We start from the raw sequence: 24,667 nt of genomic DNA on the forward strand, positions 1-24,667 counted from the left end.
TTCTTCACTCATTTAGAAACAGCTCATTTTTTTCAATTGTCGCAAGTGAGTTACTGTCAATAAACAAAGCTAAAATGTGACTCTTTCTAGTATGAACAGATACATCTTTGTTCCCTGTTCTAACTTTTCAAAAGCTACTACCATAATGCTACTGAGACAATGTCACAGATCCTTTACAGGCAAATCCAGGAGGAACAGTAGCCAAGTAAGGATATGGATCTACCATTATTTTAAATTCAGTTTCTGATACATCTTGATAGGTGACACTACGTTCGAGTGAAATGTCTGGAAGTTAGGAGTGTACATGGAGGAAATACCACAATATGCTTGAACTTGTCTCATACTCTTTCCTAAATGACCATTGTAGGGGACCTGTTGTTTCCAGTGATGAAAGCTGTTAGCTCCAAGAACCAAACAGGATACTGCATTATTCCAAATCAGCAGGTTGGGGCAGGTGCGGGGGGGAGGGTTGTTCCCCACTCCCTCAACACACTAGAGTTCACGTTGTAACTACTTCCCATAATGTGAGAAGTATGAATGAAAAGGTTCTCAAGCTGGGGATGTACCACCCACAAAATGTATCTCTAAGGGCACCTGAAAGTAATGCATGCAGTCAGAAGGAGGTAACTTGGTTTAAAAGGCAATTAAGGAAAGCAACAGCTCTGAGAAGGCTTCAGCTTGTCAGAAGAGAAAACAGGATAAGAGGGAGCCCTTGCTAACTGGCAGCCATACTGTCTTCCTCTTGGATAGGCACCAGGATGAAAGACAGTCACAATGCTGAGAGACTTTTTATGATATTTTCTGACTCAGTCAAATCCTGCTGTCTATCCAACAGGCTGACACCTTTTTATTGTTACTCCACCCTCCCTGCCACCTCTTGCTATCTACATGCATTGAATCATTCTCAGCAGCTTCCACACTTAGCTGTTTCCTTCTTCCCCCATATCCTTTTCCCCATGATACAATCTTCATCATCAGGGAAGGCATACCCTCTCAGTTTTTGCTATCTAATGGGCCTCAAAGGTGGCAAATCAGGAAGGAAAAAAAGGAGCTGAAAGCAATGATGTGCAATTTTTGCAATACAAATAGAAATGTTGAGCAGTTTTACGCCATGTTCATATCAAGTCATCAGTTCCTGCCCTCCTGCGAAGACCATTCTGAGGATCACTGTCTTGTTTAATACAAAGTCAGTAGCTCAGCACATGTGGGTACCTAGGATAATATCCCAAGGATGCTAGATATTGAATTCCTATGTGAAACAGAGTCTTCTCTCAGTGAAACTGCAGTTCCCAGATCCATTTTACTAGCCTTATATGAAGGCATAGATTCTCATGCACGGTCTCATTCAGCAGCCCTAGTTTGCTGACTACGTGGGAAAGAATAAACATTTGAGAGGCCACGGTGTTAGAACATGCAAGTTTGGAGGTTAGACAAGGCAGAGCCCTTTCAGCAACTTCCCTGAACTGATACTGAGGCAGAAGAACCAGGAAGAGTCTGAAATGAGGAAAAAACACTATGAAGTCTCTGGCTTATTATCTGTAACTTTCTGGTCTGCTGCCAAACGGTGAGTAACAATGAAGTGACTGGGTCAGAAACATTAGCTTGCCGTGCTGATTTGAAAGCATAAGTTTCTCTGAGGTCTCCAGCCTAGTGCCTCTAAAAGTGGTAGACTTTGTCATGCGTCCTTGAAGTCACCAGCTCATCAGTATATTGAATAGCGCAGTGATGTCAAAGCACAGGCCTCTCTGGAGAACTGACTCAGGCCTTCTGTCTTGCTGGACTGGTGTCAAAACTTCTGTAGGATCAAGCTGGATGAAAGCCAAGGAATAGGCTCTTGTAGAATTACTGGCACATCCCCTCGAATTTTCTGGGTTTATGTCAAGATACTGACAAGGCCATTCTGTTTCCCTTAGCTTCTGTGGAGGAGAGTATGTAGTAGGGTATCCATTTTATTATGCAGAAATTGAAACACTGCAAGCAAAAGATTGCTACTTTTTTTTCTCCTCCCCAGAGGATCTCACACAGGGCAGAAATGGAACAGGCACAGGATTTTCAGTATGGACCAGGGTAACTCTCCTTATACCCAGGACTGATCTGTTACTTCTGGTTAGCATGGAAGAAGGGGGACATCAGGATGCTCGCACCCCCAGTATATGAGACCTTCTCTAATTGCTTCTTCTACCTGATGAGTTTCTCATTTGCACTCCTTGAAATGAAATGGTAGGAAATAACTACAGTTACGCTCGTGAATAAGGAAACAATGCCCCACCCAAGGTATTAAAATAAGATGGAGATAATTATCCTTCTCAGAGTTATAATGAGAAATCTATCCCTGTCTAACGTGTGCTCTATGAAAATTTTGTTTAATATAAATTCCTCTCCATGTCCTGTGAAATCTGTAGGTTGTAATTAAGAAAACGCAATGTTCTTATCACATCAGATCATCATTACATGGAAAGAGAAGACTATTATAAGCTTTTTATGTAACCGAGGAATATTTTGAGTTCTGAGCTTTCGAGAAGAATATTATTTTAGACTATGAAAGACTCTGAATGTAAAGACAAATATCTATATTACAAAAAAATCACTTGAAGTGATGCAACAATGCCAGTTTCCTGACAGCAACGAGTCCGACATTAAATTGTACTGAGGAATAAAAGAATTGTAGTCCCTTTGGTGAGAGTACTTAAAGAAGCTGATAACAACACAAAGTGGCACTTGAGTCAAAAGACTGGCTACTATTGGAACTAGGGCTAATATTTCAGAAGTTCCCAAAAGTGACCTGAGACTCTGTGTGCCATTGTCTGAAGTGACAACAGTGAGTAACCGAAGCCTCACTGAAAGCTAGTAAATTTATGCAGTTATCTATATTACAGGTTTTTAAAAGCATTTTAGCACCTATGATGAAGGACTTATGGGCTTCATACTTTTAAAGATCCAGTCCTAAGTCACTTCTGAAATTAGAACTCATTAGGTTCATGAGTGATTTGGATGCTTTTGAAAAATTTTAACTTGATATTCCTTATAGATTATACACTTTATTGGCACAGTGCAGTATATTTTTAAGTATTCTTTGGTATCTTTGCCCCATTTCAGCTGAAAGGAATTAAAAGTCGTAATGCAGACGAATTTATTGTGGTTTAGTTTTTAACTAAATAGGATGCTTGATTTATATTGTTTGAAATCAAATTTAAAAGGATAACAGCTTAACTATATTTAGAAAAATATAGTGCAGTGTTAACAAAGCTAGCCTCTAGAGCTGATACTTCATCAGCCTGACATATCACTATTAATCTGAATGTGAAACTTTCAGGAAATAAATAAGCCATTAATTTTTTTTTTTATGTGTTATTGTTTTATCCATCAATTGTTTTAAACACCCATTGCTGAACAGGGCATTTAATAGCTCTTCCTGTGTTTACTGGAGCCATCTAAAGCAAGTTTAGCTTGTCTGAGTAGAAAATAGGAAAGGATCAGTCTCATTTTTGATTCTGTAGTTCTGTAGCCAACCTTATCATATTTAAAATGCTACTTTTATGAGTTGTAAACCGTATTTCCTAATAATTACTATAGATAGAAACATAATTTAGTGTATTTTTACAGGCTTAGTACATTTTGTTCTATTGTAAACCATATTTCCTGATAATTACTATAGATAGACAAATAATTTAGTATATTTTTATAGGGTTAGTACATTTTTATAGTATGGTAAACCATATTTCCTTATAATTACCAGAGAGAGAAAAATAATTTATATTTTTATAGGTTAGTACATTTTTATTACTGTACAATTTCTGCAGATTAAGTACTTTGTGCTTTTTCTTTTTCGAGCAGTCACATTTCCTCAGTAACCACTTTTTTATTATTTATATAATTTACAGATTATGGCTTCTTAAACTTGTTTTCCCTATTTTGCATTTCGAAGTTTCTATATAAATGTATGTGCTGCTAATTTTGAAGGAAGAACAAAGCGTCTGTGAGACACTGTAGAAGTTAATGACATTGTTAAAATGATGACAGATTGCTTTAATGGTAGATATGCACTTAATTGGAGGAAGTATAACAAAATGTGCTATTTCATACTACTAAAAAGAGTCAGTCAGGAGCCATCACCCATTTACAGTCTTGTCTTCACCCAAATCACAATGCATGTACAGTATGATAACTGATAGACATTGCTAGGCATGTATTCATGTACTGTACATTCATTCCGACAACCCATTAAATAGTGTTTGTTAACCTTTAATTCAGATGTCTGCAATAAGATAATACAATGTAAAACACAAGTCAATGGAGGGTCGTAAAGCTGTTTCTGCTACAGTTTTTATTAGCCTGTTATTCAGTGCTGAATGCAGCTACACCCTGAAGCAAGTCTTGTATAAAAGTACAATGTCAATATATTATGATACAAACTCAACCTATAAAATCAATGACAAGTATTATGTCTGTTGCTATCACCTACTAAAATATAGATACTGTTTTTAATGGATGCAATGGTGCTAGACTCAACCTCGTCGTGCTATTAAGCTTAACCCCTTAGGCATGAAGAACACTTACAGGGCTCCTGGACAAGGACTACTCATTGTAGGGTGCTGCAGCAATCAAGACCACAGAACATGTAAATGTTAAATCCCTTCTAAAAGGATGTTAAAGCAAAATAGAATTCCGATCCGCACCATGGTGTGATTCTCCATTGCATTCCACTTAATAAGGTTAATCTGTAGAAAAAGAGGACTATCTATCCCATTATCCAGGTGTTTGTATTTTGATTAATCACTTGGGTGACTGAATGGAAAGTTTACCTGTAAAATTTGAAAATGGCATCGAGCCAAGGAGGATGTCGAGTATTCTGGAGAACATGGTTAGAATTCAAAGAGATCTTGATAAACTGCAAGAAGGATCTGAAATCAATAGGGTATAATTCAGTACGCATAACTGCAAAGTACTATGGGGAATTTTTTCCCCTACCCCCACCTGGCTGCATAAATAAAAATGGGGAGAAAACTAGAGGCAATAATGAAATGGAAACCAGGCTGGAAAAAAAAATAAAATAATGCTACTGAAAAAAAGACAAATGTCATCCTGTAACGTACTAGTAAGATTGTTGTGTGTAAGACCAGAAGTAATTATTGCTCTCTGCTAAACATCGGAGAGTTTTCAACCGGAATTCTGTGTCCATTTCTGAGTAGCACAGGGTTGTTTATAAGTGGAGTAGAAACTCTAGAAAACAGCAAGAAAAATCATGGGACACCTTGTGGAATATAAGACCTGTAAAGACACATTGCATGAGGAAAACAAGAGCTAATCTGCAACTGCAAAGTTTTAGGGTAAATATGTAAGGGAAAACGTGTTGGCATAAAGGATAATTTAATTTGGATAGGTCAACTAGAGATTTTGGAAAATAACACAGACAAACATTTGTATACATATACTTACTCACAGTAGAGGAAAGGCTTAGATATTGCTGAAGATGTGTGTCAACCCAGCATTTCTATGGTTCTGTGAAATCGTCCCTAAATTGCTTCTAACTCGGAACTGTTAAACAAAACCACGTGAAGGGCAAAAAGAATCAGAGCTCTGTAAAAGTAGTTTTGCCAATTGATCTTCTAGTAAATGACTATTTACTGTATCTAAAGCGATGAAATAACTGCTAGCATTACAAGATTTAGAAGGATTTGGTTCAGAAGAGGCAAATACCTGTAGAATCTAGCGCTGTGCATGCCTTACCTTTTTGATTTGTCATGTTCCTGCATAACACGCTACACAGTATTTGTGTTGCTGGAAGAAAGTGTGTCATTTCTCACAATGACGTAACTATTGGCAGCGCATTCACAGATGTCACAGCTGCTGACTGCTCTGCTGTTTCAATTTCATTTTCATATTTAGTTGATGGCAGCATGGTTTGCTATATACTCTGTTTTGAATGGCGTGGAAAGTCCATATCATTATCACAAGATATGAGAATAGTTCTGCAATAATTGATGGATGAAGTAATTCATTATGAATATGATGTAATGGAATAGGCACCATGATTTAATCATCAGAAGAGGGGGTCTGTGGAGCCCACACAAAGGTATCATAGTCATTCCCATGATAAATAGCATGTGATAAGCTGTTTAGAAAACATAATGCAAGCCACAGAAAAATGTACAGAAGGGAGGCATACAAATTCCTTGGATGAAAAGCAATTGACTCCTAAGAATCAAAGAAGAGGTAGTCTAATAAGGAGGAAGGGAAACAGCAATGTCCGTGGATCCATCACTCTTTTAAAAATGACCTTGCTTGGTAGGCATATTTGTTAGGATTAAAACTTATTTGCTTGACCATAGTTCACAGAGCATTTCACGTGCTATTTACTGGGGACTCCAGTCTAAGAAAATGCTTTTAGGATTATTTAGACTGCAGTGTGCCCCTTTTTGTTTTCTTTTGGTATTTCCTTGCATGGAGAATTTTTCTCAAGTTTTTTTCTTTTTTTAAATGAGGTTGTAAACCAATTTTAGTTCAGTCAAGGTAGGAATTGCACCTTGATTTCAGCTGCAATGTCTTATCCTAGCAGAGACATTATGATCCTAGATCATCTATTTTTGTAAGTTACAGGAGATATCCTTAATGCAAATCAAAATTCTGTATATGCAGTGTATAATGTGCAAGACAACTGAAAAATTAGTACAGGCAGGGGAATGGTACTTCTTGCCTTGTAATAGACTTGTCACAGTTCACTGCTACTGTGTCACTAGTTATCAAACACCAGCACTGCTACTATTACTCCTCCAGATCTTTGCATGCCATCAAGCAAGAAGTGAACTGGGACTGAACGAAGACAAAGTGACTAGGTTATCCTAATATAAGAGGTGTCAATGAGAAAATCACCAGGGGTTTCCAGAAACAACTTAAATATTACCAAAGTCATCAGTGAGACTAGAGAAGAGTAAAAATGTTTGCTCCTGATCTGCTGCCATGTTCCATTGCAGAGAATATTGTCATCCAAAGGAGAAGAGTCACATCCTTTCCAAGCAGAAAATATGTTCCCAGTGTTCTTTTCAGACTTCAGCTACAGTACCTGCTGATCAGTGCAAATCCTGCACTCAGAGAAACAATGTGGGAAGCATAGTATCCACTCCAAAATATGAAAATTCAAATTTCCTCCTTCACTTTTCCTGTAGTACCCTGAGGTGGTCCACAAACAGCGACAGTCGAAGTTATTGGTTCTAGAGTACCTTTTACCCCGCTGCCACAAACCCTGTCGCAAAACAAAGTCTACCTTTCTGTGCCCAGAATGTGACAGGAAATTATGGCAATTCAGATATATTAATTACCCCAAAATGCCCAGCAACGAGCAGTCAACATCCACAGGGTCTCATAAACTCTTTGCTGGGAATGGAAGACAAGCATGATAAATACTGAGATACACGCTGCTCACTGTGCATCGTTGTACTCATATCAGTGCCTAGATACGAGTACTGTCTGCTTTATTATGTGTATTTTCAAGACCTTGTTAAACACACAGCATAAAGTTTGTACTCATGTGAAGAAAAAATAGCCACGTAAGATTCTTTTCCCCTGAATCTGATAGTATAAATAAAATAGCTCATTTTGTAACTGCTGACCCAACGGCATCATCTCCTGGACCTCCACTCGGGTTTGGAGTTGCTGTAGATGGAATGACTGGATGCCAGGAACTATAAGGCACTATTCTTGATGTACTAGGCTTGTCAGGCAGGTCTGTGAACGGGAGAGAGAGAGATATCAGTACTCCAGAGGACACATGGAGCTCCACCTGGCAAGGTGCAGACATATGGTATCAGAGGATATGGATGCTCAATGTATTCCTACAGAGCAGCCAGCATCATTTGCTCCAGATAATCAAATGCATTCTTCACTGGGAAACTGCAAGGCTAGAGCTTACAACCCCAAAAGATGAAAAGAGGGAGAGAGATTTTTTTTGGGTAGCAAATATAAAAGCTCTTTCTTGTTCCGTCACTGAAGCGTTCAGGTCCAGGAGGCAACTCAGCTGCCTCCTGTAAGAAAAATTGCTACATTTACAATTCAGATAGACACATAAACTCTGAATAAACACATATATTCGGGGGACTCAGCTAAAGCAGACAAGAACCACAACATCTTTTGAAGTAGGCCCATCACTGATAATTACGAATGTGAGATTAGCTACCGTCATTTATTCTTGTAAATAGTGTCATCTCTTCCAATTAAGATCAACTACTTGTATCTCCTCAATTGCTTTATTAGCATTGTTGTCAAGTTCTGCAGAAGCCTTAATTAAATAGTCATCATAATTATGGCTAGTTTCCCAAATGATCGAAGTAAATAATTTATATACGGGTTATAAGAAAAGTTTTTACTTACTGAAATACTGTATTTCAAAAACTTTCCAAGTGCCTAATTACAAAATATTTAAAATCCATCCTTTAAACAAGTGATGCATTACAAAATAAAAGCTAAAATTGAACTAACTGAAATTTTGTTGCTTCAAGCATTTATATTTCTCCAAGTGACAAGTAAAGTAAAATTAAAAACTGAATGCAGAAAATTTCATAACTGAGGCACTGAGCAAGCAGTTAAGCATTTAATACAAACTGAATTATTAAAAATATTTTTATGATTTTAATCTTACTGATTAATTTTATTAATGAATACTGAATCATACAAAGATGAAAAATAATAAATTGTGAAATCCAACATACTGGGACTGAATATGCTATAACAATACATCTGTATCAATGAGCAGCATATTGAGATATCTTTTACTCTATAAAAATAATTTTTCCAAGGGGAAATAGCTGTAAAGCCTTTTTCTAACATTTATTTGTGGGCTAAATGTACTTTTCCCCATCCTACCTTCTCCCTACTATTAAAATGGTTCACAGATTTTTTTTTTTCTAATTTATATTAAAAAGTAGTATTACAAAAAGTTCTCAAAATGACCTATTTTTTTTTTTAAATTGAGGCTACAATCCTTAATCATTGACATTATTGCTAACAAATATTTTAATGAAATTTTACATTTTCCTCTTAGTAGAGACATGTCATTCCCATTGCCCTTAATTAGTGTTAGAGATGCTCTTCGAGAGAAGAATAGGCCCTTTAGCTATAAGTTCTGACTTTTGAAATAAAAAAAGTCATAACCTTTTTGTGTTTCTGGTTGAGGTAGCTGCAACCTAATTTCATTTCACCATTGTGGCAGATCAGAATCAAAACATGGAATGAGAAACATTGAAATTATGAACGTGGTGTGGATCAATTTTTTAACATTATAACTCAAGATTGAACTAAAATAAGCATTATTAATGGTGTTATGCTGGGGTAGGTTTTTTCTGTCTCTATGTCCCCCACATTAAGCACTCATCTTTTTGGGGATATACTAGTGTATCATGCTTTGCTGGTGTACATACATTTGGGGTGTTTCTCAAGTTATCATTGATCTCTGTTGAATGCAAGTGGAGGCCAACGGTATGCACCTATTTACGTTTAGTGTATCTATTTATACAGCACAATAATTTGAATGTTGTGGCTCTTATAAAATTTTATGAGAGTGTTCCAATTCCCATCTTCCAATTCTCATTAGAAGCTTGACCTATGAAATTTAAAAAGACCTCCAAGACATTTCTTCTTATAGTGTAAATTTTTTAATTTAGATCTTTTTTATTTTACAGGATTAATTTCCTTTGAAGAGCAGGGACTTGTGTGTGTGTGTGCATATGTACTTAAAATTTGTTCCATAGAAATTTCTGGCAGTATTGCAGAATAAAGGGAGTGAAAAAGATATTCTGAAATTACAAATAAAAAGGTTTCATTTTCTGCATCTTGACTGCCTAGTCAGTGTTTTCCAACCAAAAGCAGGGTTGGAAATGGCTTTTATTGAGAAGTTTCCAATTGAAAAAAAAAAAAAAATCTTTAGTTTTGACTGATCTATGAGACTATAATTTTGGCAAATTTTGGATACAATTTTCTGGTTTTCTGAGCTCTTGCCCAGTCAGTAACCTTGCCCAGTTAGCATCCTTGCATCCTTTTCTGTTGTGTGGCTTTGCTATATAACAGGATGTAGGCACCGAACAATATTCTGAGGCACATAATGCCTAGTGCATGAATGCACAGAAGCTGACCTTGTTTCATAAGAATAATTTCCAGTCAAAATTTACAATCTGACTTTGTAAAATAGGGTTGGCCAGGTTGCACAGAAGGGACTGTGGTGGAAACTGTGTTCTCCTCATGAAAGATAAGGGAAAGATAGGTTAAAAAAGAGCTCCAGCTATAGAAGAGGGAAACCAAGATCATAATCTGGGGGAAACTGTTATGCCAGCTTGAAAGCAATAAAGTGATATGTGCATGTTATATTGCATATTACAGGAATCTTTCTGCTGAACAGGTTAATCAGCAAGACAGCTGAGAGTAAACCAAGTAGGATAATTCAGTGTGTTCTGCAAGATGGATGCTAAATTTTCTCTCTACCGAGCATATGTAGAATTTTTTCAGAGCAACAATACAAACAAATATTGGAAGAGACTCTTTCGTATTTCTCTCACGGGGATCATATCACTTTAATTATACCTGTACATTTTAAAAGACTGGATATATGGAAAGCAATGTATGTTGAGGCAACCTGATCGCTTTTAATCTCAGAGTCCTCTGAAAAATTTTCCTGAAATGAAATTCTGTATCTGGTGCTGAAAGAAGTTTAGTCAAGCCAGTAACAGAGTGACCGCCTGTGCATTAATCTGGGAGTATAAGAATTCATGTGGTGACCCTAAAATGGATGATGTCAAAGAAAAAAACTCATCAAAGTTAGAAAATCAGAAAAGCATCTGCACTATTTCCCCACACACCTAATCTCCTACTCAAAAGGCTAAAATACGCAAGTACATTAAACATTGCCTAGTGCAACTGATCATATTTCTGAGAAGTGTTTATACGTGATTACGAAAGACTAAGATTCAGCATTGCCCTACTGCTCTTTGTGCCAGATATAGCTGGCCAAAAGGGTCACAGCGTAGGTATAATGTCTTCCATGTGTCTCAGTGATTCTTCGCTGTTGCATGCCTTCTGGAACTGTGGCAGGGAATAGGAAGTAGATATTATGGCAGTTCCCAGAGCTGCCCTAATGCGTCCCAGGGACTTGACTCGCCTATGCAGACTAAGAGAGGCACGAAGTGATTCCTATGTGATTCCAGCTTAATCATCTGGAAGCCATTAATCCAGTGATATTTCAAGTAGAGCTAGGCAAACGTTTGTGATCGTATATTGTATTCAATAAATAATACAAAAAAAAAAAGATTTATGTCAATAAAAATGCTTGTAAAAATAATGCCACATTTGGTGAATAGTCTCAGCCAGCAACAAAATGGAAAAAAATAGAAAAAAATACTCTTCATTTAAGGCTTCTTTAAAGAAATATTTCATATTTTCATTTAAGTTAATATTCAAAAGTTTAAAATAAAGCACACAACCTGAAAATGAAATAATCATTTTATGTTACCAGAAGCAGGTTTTTTTCATGATTGTTCTGTGGGTAAGAAGAACCAAAAACAAACAAACCATCCTTCCTAGTCAATCTACAATGATCATTCCCTCCCCCCACTTCCAGTTTTTCAGTCGTGTCAGTGAACCACAACATCCAATTATTTGCTCAGCTCTAATTTCAAATATCTACCAGCTGGTACCAGTGATAATAATAGGAGAATGAAGAAATAATGGATCAGGATCAACACTACCAAAAAATCTAACTATTTATATCATGGTCCTAGCTGAATTCCACCTTAAACCTTTTGATCAGATAACTATTTTTTTTTTTTTTACATGTAGGCCTGGTTGAAACAAATCTTGCTGGAATGTGTTCAGTTTGGTTTCAGGCAATTCTGAGAATTTGAGGCAATATTTCTTTAGTTGTGAGGATCCTACGTCTGGGTTTAGTCTGTGTATTTCTAATCTGTTCTATTTAGTCTCTCTAGGTTTTACAAAATGAGTAAGATCAGTGAACGTATGCTTAAACAAAAATGTCAAAGACGCCCTGTTTGGTGTTTCTGATTTCCTGCATACTGCTGGTTGCCAGTTTGATCTTCATTGATTTACTGTGATGTGGTAGATTGTGGCAGCGTAATATAATCTGTGGACATTTGGTTTCTCGTTGACTTGCTGCTGAATGACTGCATCTTGCCACTAAGCTCCACTATCACAGTCTCGTTGTAACTGTAAATGTACTTTAGAAAAGCTTTTTTTTCTTATCAGAAGCTGCACATTTTTAGAGAGCCGTGCAACGTAATTCCAAAATGCAGTGGAAGATGCATGGAGTAACTAGTGCTACATATACCCCCCAGTAACATAAGCGCTCTCAGCTCCGTGCTATCCTACCTGTAGCACCAGGGAAGCATGACCTTACAGCACAGCAGAAAATATATTAATAAAATAATCCTACATGCCACATGTTCAGAATAAAAATGGCCATATGTAATAGCTTATCAGCCCTAATTAAGACTCATAAAAATTTATCTCTAAACAATTTCAATACACTGTTTTACGGATGCTGTAGAAGAACAGTCAGACTGGATTAGAATATCTAGGCCATCTAGCCTGGGAAATGAGCAGAAGAAGATAAAGGAAGAGTGAAAGTATGTATATGTATAAAATTTATCTTCTGGGAACATATCTTCCAAGCATCTGGCTGTTACAGCAGCAGGGGGGCTTCCAAGTCCAAGGTGGGCATTTCACCTTTACCTCTACATTCAGTAGCCACCAATGGACTTTGGACGAGCATAATCTCTTCTTCTTCTGTCCTGTTTCTCTTTGACCTCCACAGTATTCACTGGAAATCAGTTAAAAAGAGGAATTGAAGCTGGTGACAAAAGGGACTTTCTTTACTTTGTTCCCTGTCAGTTGCTGGCATATATTAGTGCCTTAATGTTTTGGGTTGTTACGTTCCATTCAAAAGAGTCTCTTGGTTCTTTAAAAGCTTACACTTGTCTCTTTCTTCACTGGTCTTCATCACACACAGAGGATGATGTGAAATGCAGGGGTTTCCATTCTTGTTTATTACTTTTTGGAGTTTTTGACAGAAGTCTTACAAGGTGGGCTAGCATTGTCAAGAGTTTTTAAAACAGCAGCTGTTCATCATCTAAGAAGATGTGAAATCAATCTGACTGCTACACATGTAGAGAGAAGTTGAAAATTGTAATAAAGGAAGAAATGTTAAAGGAATCGTTGCTGTCAGAGCAAACACTAATAGGAAAAGAATGTCAGGGACACCTATGCTGAAGAAAAACATGATTACCTTAATACTGCTCATTTTTAATTAACTTAATAATAAAACCTAAAAGGAAAATAATGAATTTTGGTCTCCTATGATGTCTATGAAGTAGTCAGGTAACTCTACAAATTCATCCTTCCTGTGGAGTGAGCAAGCTTGTTTTTAATACATTTATCTTCCAATTTATGAAAAAAGGTAAATGTCTATGACTTTTTTGTTCTCTGTAAATGTTAAGTGCTAACCCTGCTGCTGTTTCAACCCTGGTAAATATCAAATATCTGAAATAAGGCAAGAGTGTGCTCTATGATTCCTCACTCCTGTGTATTTAAATGAAAGCAAGATATTAGAAGTAAAAAAAAAAAAAAAAACACCACCAACAAAAAAAACCCAAAAAACCCACTTCATGCTTAAGTCAGCCCTTTGTTATAGGTAGCACTAAGTGTCTGATGTAGTTCTGAAGAATATCTTTGTATATTTTATGCTCAGAACTACTAGCAGGACTCAGATCCAGAAAACCTGGCTCAGTTGCAGATCCCACACCTCATGCAAATTTTTCAGAGGAAAGTCTGCCTGAATAAGGAGTGAAGGAATGAGAATCCAAACCACTTCTTTGCCCCAAATGAATATGCTCTTTAGAAATTGAACATACAAGGTGATTATATGCAATTGTGCTAAATGCAAGAAAAAAACCTACTTAAAAAGAACTAATATAATCCTTTTTAAATTTTTCAAAATCTATTCTCTAGGAAAACATTTATTTCTGTAACCAAAGTATACTTTGTTACATCAGCTTATCTAGAATAAATCTTCATTATTTCTTCAACACAAGGTAATCAAAATACGTTTTTATGCAAAAAGACAGACTTTCATTATAGGACTGTTATGCACAGCCTTTAGAGTGGGTCTTATAACTGAGCAAAATGAGTTCCATTTTTTGTAGAGTATATCAAAAAAAGTTCATAAGCAAGGAGCACATATATTGTGATCGTGGTTTACCTTTTGTGTTAGGAGAACTGCAATCTACCTCAGATGGCTGCAGGTTATAGCCAAATGTAATCTTCTTAAAATATCACTATCAAGCAAATATGCTAAAATATAAAGACATCATTCATCTCTCTCGTTGAAAAGATATGATTATTCAATGGCTTGATGCTAAAAAAGCCAGCTGAATCCTAAGAACATGCTGAAAAGAGTAAATGAAATGGCAGCAGTAGGTTTACTTTTACAACTGAAAAAAAAATGTCACATGTATTAATGTCAACAACTGGAATTTTACCTCATTAGGCAATTTCTGATCTAAGGCTCTGATGATTATTCTAAGCAGAAAAAATATGCTAATTATCCGCTCTGAATGTAGAAGGAAAAAAGGTGTAAAATCTTCCTTTAGCCGTGTGACCATGTACTAATTGCATGTCATGTGTCAAAATAATGCAACCCACTTTGCCTAAAGCAATTAGACATACAGAACTCTATTAATGAAGCACTGTCTGTCACTAAAAATGTTTTCAGAGCTATAGTTGAAGATTAAAATATTAACTTCTCAAATATTTATGATAGTTACTGACAGCATTTCAAAATGTTACTTTTAACAAAAGTATTTTATTCAGCTCCAGTTTTTAATTTGGATTTTATATTCAAAGACATTATTAACATATGGAAGTCATGTGAAATTTCTATGATCTCTACTGAGACTTCTTTACAGAAGGTATATTAGCTCCTTGAAGTTTACAGCACCTTTTTCTATTGTAATATAAACTCTTTCGGAACAACAACAAAAAATGTTAAAAACTTGTCTTTTCTTCAAAAGTCCTTTAAAAAAAAAAAAAGAGAAGGAGGAGGTACTTATTGCGCTCTGCCTATTTCTGTATGTGAAAGAAAATGGCCCTTCTTGTCAATATATCATTTGGTGCTCTCCTTCCTTCTAGGGTCATTGGTCATCCATGTTCATGAGCACAGAGATTATCCTTTCGCATACCCTTATGCAGTAGGACGCAGGGATGTATATGGCCAAGCTGTTTATCGAATCTATCAGACATGCTGAGGAGGAACAGACTATTACATTAAAAAATGCAATGCCTGCTCTGTATTACCACTGCTCACCAAGCTGCTTGGGAAAGGGGTTTGCACAATTCCTCCGTGAGCAATACAAATCTGCAGTATTCTGTGTACAGGAGAGGACTGTAGAGTATAACTGAGGTCCTTCTCCTTTTTCCTATAAAGTCTATTGAATGTTGCTTAAATTACTGTTACATTATAATTTGTGGTACTATTTTTAAAGTTAACTAGTTTTATGGCTTTTAGTCCGCATCCCTAATTTACAAGAAAATAACCCCCACAACTTATTCATGCACTTGCCCCAATAAACAGTACAAGAATATTTGTATGCATAGAAGTTGAATGGACAAGCCCTTAATTTACATTCCATATGGAGATTGAGATGACTGCTGTGATACTTGAGGATTTACAGCTTTACCAGGACTATGCAGGAATGATACTACTGTAATACCATGGAATTATTGCCTTTCTATTGTGCCAAAAAATCAGCAAATAAAAAAGCCATGTTGTTAGCACTGCATCATTTTCTAGTACCACGGTGGTAAAAACTGACTGCTATTATGTATTAGTCCTGCCACTGCTTTTATGTTTGGTAAGGGTATTGCCTTGGTTTTGGAGCTATTACAGTCTATGGGAATCAATTATATGTACTTGAACTAAGAAGGATTTACTTGGTAACTGTAATGGCTCTGAAAGAGCCATTATGATCTGTCATGTCACAAATGCACGTGTGCCTACAGTAGACACAAACAGAGCTGCGCAAAAAGTTTCATACATAAAGCAAGCCATTTTTGTTAGCTTCCCTGACAAAACAAAACAAGCATTTGCTGCTGAAGTACTTTCACAACTTTCCATAATAAATGAAAAGGAGTTCCTGCCATTCCTCTCCCTTGTGCTTTGCTAAAGGAAAGCTTGTGTGTTGCATGAGAGAGAGTCAGGAGAGACATTACTGAAGAGCAAAGCTCAATGAATCACAATGTTTGGGGGACAGATGAAACCTTTTAAAAGGCGGGAAAAAGTGAAATAAATAGAAGGGAAGATTTTTTCAAGTAAAAGGGAGCAAATGCGAACTTGCTATCATTATATACATCCATGAAAGGGACAGGACAGCTCCTTGTTAAGAGTGAGCAAATAGGTTACACCCTGACAACTTTCGCCATGATATAGATGCATGTACAGAACATCAGAACGTCTCCTAGTCAGACTGAAGTGTAAATGGGGCCAGTGAGAATAAGGTTTCCTGTGTCTATGCTGCAGGATAGATGCAGTCCATAGTCTTAGTTTCCTCATCACCCAGATCGGTGGACTTTGCTGCAGAGCACTGCAGCTCCCTCTGCACTGTCTGTCTAGGTGTCCACCAAAAGGAGAGAAGCACTCACGTTTCTATTTCTGACCTGGAATCAGGATGCAGCCACGGAACTAAAACCATATGGCCCACCCCAATCATACCTGCCCAGAAGGGCAGACATGGCCAACATAAGGTTCGGGATGCAATCATGCCGGAGCAAAGAAAAAGAACACGTGGGGAGCACCGTGCAGCCCAGTATGACCCGAGCTTGTTTTCAGCTTGCACCCGATACAGTTACAGCAGGGAGCGAGATGCAAGTGCAGCATCACCCGTACAACTGAAAGAAAAGCTCATGTAACACCTGGATCAAGGAGAGCAAGGTCTTGTGATAGGAGCATTTTTATCACACAGTGCTCGCTAAACTATTTCTAGCCACATTATTAATTTCTGCCTGTAAAATTTTCTGCATGGGCAAATGAAGGCAAGATGGCTGCGTAACGATGTTGAGTTTGTAGGTTGGGAGGCAGTGGCGGTAAGAGAGGAATGTTCATCTGTAGTGATTTTTAGTGATGACCTTCTTTAAAGACATGTTTAGATGATCAGATCTTATAAATTAATACAGGCAATGCCATATTCTTGCAGTAAAGTATGGACGTCATTAGTGTATTTTCTTAAAAATAAAACAAAAAGGCATTAAAAATGGGTTTATAATTCATGATGTCCACCGGTGTATTACTATTGTTTTCTAACACCAAAATTCATTATGCAGTTTGGTTATTGGTTTTACATATCTTTTTTTTAACATGTGTACCTTGCTTGAAATAATTGTGCCAAAGTTGATTGCAGCACTTTCTCCAAAATCCTCTTTGTCAGGTAGAGGGTGAAGAACGGTCTACGGCGGTATAGCTGTGTGGTTTGGAAGTTGCTTGTTTGTTTATTGGTCTAATTTTCAGTAACGGAGGAACGCTATTTAGAATGCAGCAAAACCCCTTCAATCCCAAACGAACATGTCCAAAAAAAGAAACAGAGATTTTACTTTTAGCTCATCTTCAGATTCACAAGGGACAATAAGGGAGATTCATTAGGCCATTTGTTACTGTCATCTGCCATGATTCAAAATGAAATACTAAATGTTTCATGGACGCAGAAAAAGAGCAGTATTTGTCTTTGTGTTGGCTATGCAAAGACTGTATGGCTTTCAGCCTCCATACAAGAGGTCTGATGGATGAAAGGGGGAAGGGTGGTGCCATCTGAATGATGATGGGCTAATATCATCATCCTCTTGTCAGCTGTAATAGGCTTTTCCTCACAGAAATAATTCATAAAACCGCTACATTATATTCTATCCCTGACAGGCCCTATCTATCCTGCAACCCAGCAGGCTCACAACTAATAAGAAAATATGTGGTTCAGGAACCCTGAAAAATTAAACAGGTAGTTTATGAACAATTTGTTTCATGGGGATGTTTATTATGTTTATTAAATATTGAGCCTTTAATGTTTTCCCAGTACAGATGATATCATAAAAATGCTGACTTAAGCCTCAGTTGTATTCTTAGAAAGTGGCATTTTATAGCTCTTGTAGTACCCAGTAAATAACTAAATTGCAGTGGTTTATATGTGTACACAGAATAGAATTTATAGGAAGCGAGTATATTTTTACTGTGCATATGCAGTGTATTTAATATATTCATAATAGACACACGCAAACTACCAAAATATTGATCATGTTCTTCGGTTTAAAGACCAGTATTTCAGATTCTTGAGTAGGGAAGGTCAGGCATTTGTTTTATTGCCCCTACTAAAGGAGAAACACTGAGCTTGGTGTTTGAAGTGTCAAGGCAAAAACTCTGTAGGGTCTAGCAATAAACTTAACCAGGAATACTGGTTTGCAAGTATAATTTCTATAGAAATTCTTTAGACAGGTTCTTATTACAGGAAAATCAGGATAAAATTTCTCAGGCTAAAGCCAATATGCTACTCTGCCTTTCTGTGAAACAAGTGAAGGGTGCCAGAGCTTGGTCTCCTTACACAGAGCAAATTTCCCATTGCCGGACAGAGTGCAGGATTGTGTTCTGGAGAAGACCTGGAGTGCATGGAGGAAGCATAAGGCACAACCACGCTGTTTCCATGTCCATACCTTTTTATTCCAACTTCTTCCTTCAGAGTTTATTGAATAATTGATAATTTTGTGGCAGGGTATGAAAACTGGCAAGTAGAAAACTTCCATTCTTAATGAATTTGTAATAATAAATAATGCTTATGATATTAAAAAGCTGTATTCCAGAGACATATTACAAAGAGCATGTGCATGACATGATTTACAGAAAAATTGTACAGATCTTTCATTAAGCCATTCAGGAATCACGAGCTGTTCTCGTATCCTTCTATTCCTGGTAAGAGGGCAGACTGTAATAAAGAGTAAGATCACTGAATACACAGATAGGAACTGTCTAGAATCAGCATGTCTTCTACAACAGGAAATTCTGCCTCTCCAACCTGCTGGAGTCCTGTGAAGGTTTCAGTAAACACGTGGATTAAGAGGGTACAGAGGACATAATATATTTGGATTTTCAAAAAGCCTTTGACAGGGTTAGTAAAGAAACCCAGTTGTCACAAGTGTTGAGAAAATGTCTTTTATGGATTGCAAACTGGTTAAAGAATAGGAAGCAAAGGTAGGGTTATTTGGTTGGTTTACAGGATGGATAGTTTATTTTTAGCAGCAAGGCCCCTGAGGGATAGGCACTGACACTGGTTTTATTAAATATTTTCATCAGTGACCTGGAGAAGAGAGTGTGCAGTGAAATCTCCAAGTTTGAGGATGATAGCAAGCTATTCTGTGTGGTTAAATGTCATTGCCAACCAGCTGAAGGAACTTCAGAGCTGAGAAGAAAGGTGGCAAACCTGAGCAGAGAAGGAAGATGGCAAATGAACTCAAGTGTAGATAAATTTAAGGTAATGTATCAGGGAAGAATAATTGGACCCGCTTCCCGTGATGCTGAACTCAGAATGATCATTCAGACCTCAGAAAAGGCACCTTGGAGTCATCTCTGGCAAGTGTCTGAGGTATGAGCTCAGTGTGCAGTAGCAGTCAAAACCAGCAAAATGCAGGGCTTCATCAAAAACGGTTTTCAGAACAAGATAGAAGATATAATTTCGCTGCTATATAAAAATGTGGGTGTGCCCACATTTTTAGTACTGCGTGTGCAGTTCTGGTCTCCATGTCTCAAGAGAGATGCCATGAAATTGGAGGAGGAACAGAGGAGGCAATTAAAATAATCAAGAAGATGGATCAACTGCATATGGAGAGGCTAAGAAGTCTGGAATTGAAAAGATGGCAGAGGACAATTGTGGTCAAGTTTTATTACCAAGAGGATAATCTGAATATGGAACTGTTCAACAAGTACCAGACTATATGAGAGCAAGCACCACTCACTGAAACCTTTAAGGAGCCATCTAAAAACAAATAAAAGAAAGTACTTATTTGTGCAGAGAATAGGTAACCTCAGAAACTTGCTTCCACAGAAGGCTGTGGAGGACAGACAATATAAACAGGTTCAGAAAGGAATTAGGAAAGCAACAGGTCCGCCAATGGCTCTTGCAAAGACGAGGTAGGGATATAATATCCCTAATGCAGCAGTTCTGGACGCTGGGGGAGTATGAGGGAATTGACTGCAGAAAGTTGGGAGCTTGTGTGTTGTCGTGTCTCCCGTGCTACTGTCAGAGACAGAATACTGGGCTGCGCTGACCATGGGGCTGAACCAGTAGGGCTCTTCTATAAATCTTAACGTGTCTTAGTCTTGTTCCACGTGTCTAATTTTCTTCTCATTTACTCCAGTTTTGCATTTGTGTAGCTTCAAAAACTTATGTGTTTTCTCTCCTACTTTGTTTTGGTGTGTATAAAAGGTGCATCGGGTCTCCTCATTGCTCTTTCATATACATACAGTTTTAAAAGTTGTATTCACATCCATACATACAAAGCACAAAACCTGAAAATCCAAATGAAGAAAAACATGTCAGAATTAAAGAGATTTAAAACCTTTAACTCGATGGCTTAAGCCTGAAAAAACAATGTACCTTTTTAAAACTCCTTGCAATTTCTTCCATTTTTCACTGAAAAATGTGTGTTTATTCTTTGCTTTTACAAAGGTTTGGCACACACACCACTTCTTTTGAGCTTCAAGAGTAAACAATAAAAGCTGTTTCCATGTGCTGTTCTCTGCAACCCCCAACCTCAAACATCTTTCATTTTTTCCCTAACGGAGCTGGAAAAAAATCTCTTGGTATATGAAATCTTTATAATGAATTTTTCAAACAGGGGAAAAAAAAAAGAAAAAAATGCAATTTATTATTAACTATGAGCCACATGGCTACCTTGCTGTCTCCAGATCACGTAAACTCATTTCTATAAGAACCCAGACCAGATACAATCCAGTTATAGCAGTAGGCTCTCAAGCTGTACGTCCTCTTCCGAAAGAAAATCATTTACCTTATCCATTGAGGGCGCAAGAGGTTGATAAAGCACATTTGCGACACTAATTCCAGTCTCTGTTTCACAATTCACCCCATTTTTTTTATGGAACTTCAACTACTGCTAAAAGTTGGTACGACCTGTATTGGTCCTTCTCCGATGGCAAGGCACTTTACTGAAGCAATGGCTCCCTGCTGATTGAAAGCAGATGTGCTCTTCAGCCGTACGTGCAGAAACATGTGCCTTGTAGTACGTCACACGTGTTGCGTGATCTGATGTGCTCTGACGTACTTAGAGGCCCGTGTTGTGCTGTGTCACCAGTTTACAGAAATACCACTTTCACCGGCAGGCAGTTGGAAGCAATTAATTACCCATGGATGGCATGTACAGCTGTTGCTTATGTATGGAAACAGAAGAGAAATTAGATTTAATTGGTTTAGCATAATGAAGACAGTGGCATTTATTTTATTATAGCTTTTGTAAACTGAGCCACTTGATTTTCATTTTTATCATTTTTTGGAAATAGTTGGGCAAAATTCTCTTGACAGATGAAAAAATCCCAAAGGAACAAAAACTGAGGATGTTCAATTGCCTTGTTAGAAATTTGCAGGATTAGAGGAGGAACAGATATATTACACTAATGAATGATTAAATTAAATATTTTGCTATGTATGACTATTGCTGCAATTTGGGCAAACTCCCAAATATGCATCATAGAGTAGCTGTATATCTTTTTTTTTTTTTTTTTCAGAAAGTCAAAGTCCAGATTTCAATGGGAAAAGCTGGTGTAAATTATTAAATCACTGTGTATAGCTATTTGTGTTGTTGATTTTATTAGACCTACTGACACAAAGTGATAGTGAAGAGAAAAACAATTATATCTGCATGTGAAATCTAAGTACAAACCAAATTCTATTGCAACATATCTACAAAGCATTGATATTAAACAGCTCATGTTTGACTGGATTCTATTCCCAATTTTCCTGAAGTAACTCTGAGGTTAAATATGTCTATTTCCTTGGTTCAGGCCAGCATAATAAAGAGAAAAATTGAGTTCCAAGTGTCCCTAACATTTAGCTCATTAATGTTTTTGAAAATAGTCCTTGTTAAGAGGTGCCATCCATGTACAAAGTGTTGATATGTTATTGTAGCTATTAAGCCTTATAAATAAACATCTTTCTACATTACTGTCAATTTAATGTTCACTTTCTAATTATTTAATGTGAATAAATGCAATATAATCTGCATTCATGCAGTGCTCTTTTTGAAGGCATGTTCTGTAGCCCTGTAAAAATTACTGCAAACTAATGCTTGTGATGTAACACCAAGTTTATTTTTCATATTCACAATTAAAGAAAAAAAAATCTAGGTGCCTACTGTGTAGCTATGTGCCATGCTGCATGCAGGGAGACTGATGTTAAAACACTGGGGGAAAAATAGCTAAAAATTATTTTGAATACAAACATTTCCCAACTGATTAAAGAGACCAGTTGTATTTTACGTTCATATTATATCCCCTTCCAGAAAGTCAAATATTTAGGTGGGTTTTGGTTTTGTTTTGTTTGGGGTTTTTTTGTTGGTTTTGTTTGTTGTGTTTTTCAAGAACAGCATCTTATAAATGATTATAATGAGACCTCATGGAACTGTCAGGTTGAATGTAGCAATCTATAAATGTTTAAAAGAAACATAAAAAAATCTAAAATGCCAACGAGTGTTTCAAACCCAAGCAGCTCAGCTGAGAGTACCTTCCAATGCAGTCTTCCACAAACGAGAATCGAGTATTTTGCTAAATAGCAGCCGTAAACCATTTAATTATTACCATTAGGAAGGAAGGAAGGAAGGAAGGAAGGAAGGAAGGAAGGAAGGAAGGAAGGAGAAAGAGAGAGAGAGAAAGAAAGAGAAAGTGAGAAAGCAAGCAAGCAAGCAAGCAAGAAGTTTCAGGGTTTGTTGGGTTTTTATTAAGGGTTTTTTAAAAATTTCCACCTGACATTTTTCATAGGCAGGGTCAAACCCACCCCTCTGAATTCGGGGGGGGGGGGGGGCGGAAATCAAATCTAGATACAAGGTTGAGTGATTTCCTCTCTCAAAAAAAGCCCTGGAACAGAAACCCTGAACCTCTGGAAAAGACCAGAACCAGACTGTTCTTTTGACCGCGGCTAAAATTGTTCATGTAGTTCACTACCCAGTGAGACAGAGAAATGTCAGCTGCTGCGTGTACTGATATGGAAGTGAAAGGGGTATAAAGTGTAGAGCAAATATTTCTGAGAGGAAAACAGTTTCAGGCAGATGCTGTAAATGATTTACTGAATCAGAAAAAAGTAAAATTTTAATAAAAGCCTAAGTTCCGCACACGTAGATCCAGTATTTGATCAGTTGATTTTGGCAGCTTTTTGAAATGACTCGTATTGAGAGACAAATATACTCTGTAAAGTAAAAATGACCGCTGGATGATAAACAGTACGTTGTACAGAAAGTTTGTTTAAACACAATTAATGTAGGACTGCTTATTGAAACCATAAACTGATGACAGATATTTTCATTGCGAGCATTTCTGTATATCAGAGTGTTGTGAAAAAACCATACCGTCTAATGCTACTAATTTGCTTTATTTACCTTTTTCAAAAAAATCTCAGATGCACTTAGTAAAAGCAGCGTGTACCTGTCTGTCAGCAGAGCAGCCTTTAGCGTTTATTCACCTCCTATTCTGCAGAACACATGCCTGGAGCAGCTGGCAGACACATTCAGGGAAACAACTGGTCCCTGTCAACACCACCCAACCTTCTGAGGCCAAGCAGGCACTTAGAAAGTCACAAATAAAGACCAGTGTTTTGTTTTGCCAATAGCCTGGTGTGTTTTCCCCTCCTCTTTTGTTCAGAATGTGCAACACCATTAAAGGGACCTGATTAGAACAAAGGAACAGGGATCACTGTAACAATTATGATAGAAATGAAAATGCATAATAAAAAACAAACCCCAAAATCAGGAAAATAATGCCAGGTGAAGATGAATACACATCCGCTGGGAACAATTACATAGCAGATGCATCCAAAAATTCATTATCAACGTATAATTTGACATGTTCCTAGTAATGTTATTCATTGCATTTACAAATAATTCATCACAGGTGTTGTGAACTAAAATGGCATACAAGATCCTTATGTTATTCACTGGGACAAGAGGAAATGTCCACTTTGTAAACACACATTGCATCCAATTTTATAAAATGGTTTTGTCTTTTGTTGTGTAAATCCTTCTGCCATGCGGGATAAAGCAGATATAGGGAAACTGCTCTCTTTCCAAAGCATATTTATTCTCTGGAAAGGAAGGGTAAATATTCTGTTATTTTACTTTCCTTTTCTATTTTTCTTCTTTTGCTCAAAAACAAAGCATCTGATTTTGCAAGCTCTTGTTTATGTTGTTCGTTTCACTGATTTCAGTTACTTCTGGTGTACTTCTAATGTTGCAGATCTTGTTCCTTTCAGCTCGTTTTTAATAATCAGATCCTCTGGCAGGGGCAAGTCCTGTTCATTCAAGTATAGCACCATTATTTTAAATAGAAATGTATATGCATGAATGAATGGAGCAGGGGTTGATGCAG

The sequence above is a fragment of the Grus americana genome, chromosome 5, assembly GCF_028858705.1.
Source record: "Grus americana isolate bGruAme1 chromosome 5, bGruAme1.mat, whole genome shotgun sequence".
Classification (NCBI taxonomy): Eukaryota; Metazoa; Chordata; class Aves; order Gruiformes; family Gruidae; genus Grus; species Grus americana.